This window comes from Procambarus clarkii, chromosome 89 (genome assembly GCF_040958095.1).
Source record: "Procambarus clarkii isolate CNS0578487 chromosome 89, FALCON_Pclarkii_2.0, whole genome shotgun sequence".
Taxonomy (NCBI): Eukaryota; Metazoa; Arthropoda; class Malacostraca; order Decapoda; family Cambaridae; genus Procambarus; species Procambarus clarkii.
The window spans coordinates 15,896,006-15,898,920 of NC_091238.1; the positions used below are offsets into that span (position 1 = coordinate 15,896,006).

At 47.0% G+C, this 2,915-nt stretch overlaps 1 protein-coding gene across 1 annotated transcript in view; it reads left to right on the top strand.

Annotated features, from left to right (window-relative positions):
• Window positions 1–541: 541 nt before the first annotated feature.
• Window positions 542–2,915, top strand: part of Sh (Potassium voltage-gated channel protein Shaker) — a 661,237-nt gene continuing 658,863 nt past the window's right edge. The window contains exon 1 of the mRNA XM_069318076.1: window positions 542–610. The gene's annotated coding sequence lies outside the window, so the exon portion shown is untranslated. The remainder of the gene's footprint in view (window positions 611–2,915) is intronic.

Here is a 2,915-nt window from a genome sequence, read left to right on the forward strand (position 1 = left end):
GAGGAATGTAACGGGTAGCACATGTAATTGTAGCCGAGCAAATCCTACCAGTTACTACAAGATCAGTCTAACTGTCACCCGGTTTGGGATAGCGCCAGGGGAGAGGGGGAGGAGTAGGAGAGGAAGGGACAGGGGGCATGTCTGAAGGGAAGGGGTGGGACGGGGCAGGGGGTGCAGAGGAGGCAGAGAAAGGATCTCACTGTTACCAAACGTCGAACTCGGAATGACGTTACTGTGAACGCCGTATATAAGGTTACCGTGAACGCCGCCGTAAGGTTGGCTGACCCGACACACCACCGAGACGGGTCATGGAAGCTGGAGACGGTCACAGCTTGAGACATTCCCGACGGGAATGTCCCGTCGACAGCTCCAGAGGACTCGCCCATTTTGGGAAGGGTGGGAGGCTGGAGAAGAGAGAGAGGGAGAGAGAGAGAGAGAGAGACAAGAGAGAGCGGTGTGGCACTGGGTCCTGGGCCAGGCTGTACGCTGGTACACGGCACCACCTCTCACAGTGCCACCTCCACCAGCATCTGGCCCTCAGCCGCGGCCTACGGCTCCTCCGCGCCTCTCCCACACACTCGTCCGTGCCTCCTCTTGGAATGTGCTGCAGGTTCACTGGAAATTGTTCGCAAGTTAATGCAAATTGTTGGAAATTGGTACATACGTCGTGGCTTGTTTGCTGAAGGGCGAACCTTAGTGAAAAGAATAGTGTCCGGAATTGATGGTTTTAACTCAGAAAACTTGAGACTATCTGCAGTGATTGAGACATTACTGAGTAGTTACTGCATACCACCTTTGAAAATTACAAATTATAAACATAATCAGCCGTTATCTTGGAGTTTTCAGGAATAAAGCCGATGATTAATAAGATAAATAATGCTTCAGATTAATAACTTAACACAGGAAAGGAAAATTTTGATTTAAAAGAAAAAGTTTGAGAGTTCGATGAGACTGCTGATACAACTAGTCCAGTCCGGTGGATATAACGCCAGATCCCGGTGGATATAAGGCCAGATCCCGGTGGATATAACACCAGGGACCAGCCATGATAACTGGCTCTACGTTATCCTTGCAGATGGGCCGCCAAGACGCAACATTTCGCCTGCTCTTAAGTCTCCTCTAAGCTCATCATGTGTTCAAGGAAGCTGTAGTGTTGTCTATGTTGTCCTGTGTAGCAAAAGTGTTTGAAAAGTCTCCCTTCAGTGTTTACGCAAAGATAATGTAACCTTTATATCTCGTCTACATTTTGGGATGAATAAGTTTGCGTGGTGTGGTGTAGCTTGGCCATAACTGACCTCTTCAGGTAATTCTCACCCCTCAGACTAATTACGAACTATTCTTAATGTCATCGTTAATGTCATAATTTGATGACGATGGATATGAAGAGCAAGAAGCATAGTGTGCGAGAGACAGGCACAGTCTGCGCCTGTCAAGCCATAGGGTTGAAAGTCGCGCACCATACCTCTGATGGATCACCATACGGTCCAGAGGTAAGGCGCGCCGCTTTGGAGTACCCAGGTCGAGGGGTTCGAATCCCCGTATCGCTTCAGTTGATTCCCTCATTGCTACACCACGTTAGTGTGATTTCCTTGTCACCAACACTTGGCTCAAATAGTCCCAACACAAACATCCACACACTCACACTTAAATTGAATCACTAAGATATAATTTAATGCAGTTAGGATAGTTATGAGGTATATACAATGGTCGGGTGTGTCTGATTCATTGTGGTTGCAAGGAGTCGATGGCTCGGGGCACGGTGTGTGGACGGCTGATGCTACCCGCTGATCTCGCATATAATAAACACCTGGCTCTTAAATGATCACGTGACTGACACTGAAGGCCTTGTTTCTCGAGGTTCTTATTCCAACAGCCAGAGTGAAGGGGCGAGTTAGATAGGACTGAAAGATGGAACAAGAGGGACGGAGAGAGAGAGAGAGAGATATATAAATAAGGAAACAGAGAGTTAGGGGTAGAGAGAGAGAGAGGGAAAGAAAGACGATGAAAGATAGACAGATAAAAGGGAAGAAAGAGCCAGGCAATGACAGAGCAAGAGAGAGAGAGAGAGAGAGAGAGAGAGAGAGAGAGAGAGAGAGAGAGAGAGAGAGGGGAGGGAGGGAGAGAGAGGAGAAGGGTGCTGGGTGAAGACAAATTTTCAGTTTACATTTGACATACAGAAGCAGAGTATCTTGAGCATGGATAGCCCGAGTGTCTTCCCAAGGCTTTGAACCCCACAAAACTCACATTCATTACTGTTGAATAAAAACACATCATAAAACCCAATAAACTTTAAAACACCGACGGTAATTTAAAAATATAGATATGCATAATAATGGAAACAGGAGAAAGAGAGAGACCAGGAGTGTCAGTACGAGAGAAACAACTGGAGGAAAATGACGTAAAGGAGAATATATGTGAGATATGAACAGGGGCAAGAGACATCTGTCTCAAGGGTGTCCACAGAGGCGTAAAGACACAAGTATTTACCTCTGGGCCTAGATGTACCCATCTACACTAGTGTGTGTGTGTTTCTATGCCAAGGAAAAGCCCATTATGTGCATCTTCGTGTTCAAAGATCGTTCCACTGTGCATATGTGTATGCCAGAAGATGATCTTAGTGATTGATTCATGAATCAATCATCAATGTGTGTGGGCGTGTACTCACCTATTTGTGCTTGCGGGGGTTGAGCTTTGACTCTGTGGTCCCGCCTCTCAACTGGCAATCAACTGGTGTACAGATTCCTGAGCCTACTGGGCTCTATCATATGTATCATTTGAAGCTGTGTATGGAGTCAGCCTCCACCGTGTGTGCGTGTGTGTGTGTGTGTGTGTGTCTGTGTGTGTGTGTGTGTGTGCGTGTGTGTGTGTGTGTGTGTGTGTGTGTGTGTGTGTGTGTGTGTGTGTGTGTGTCTGTG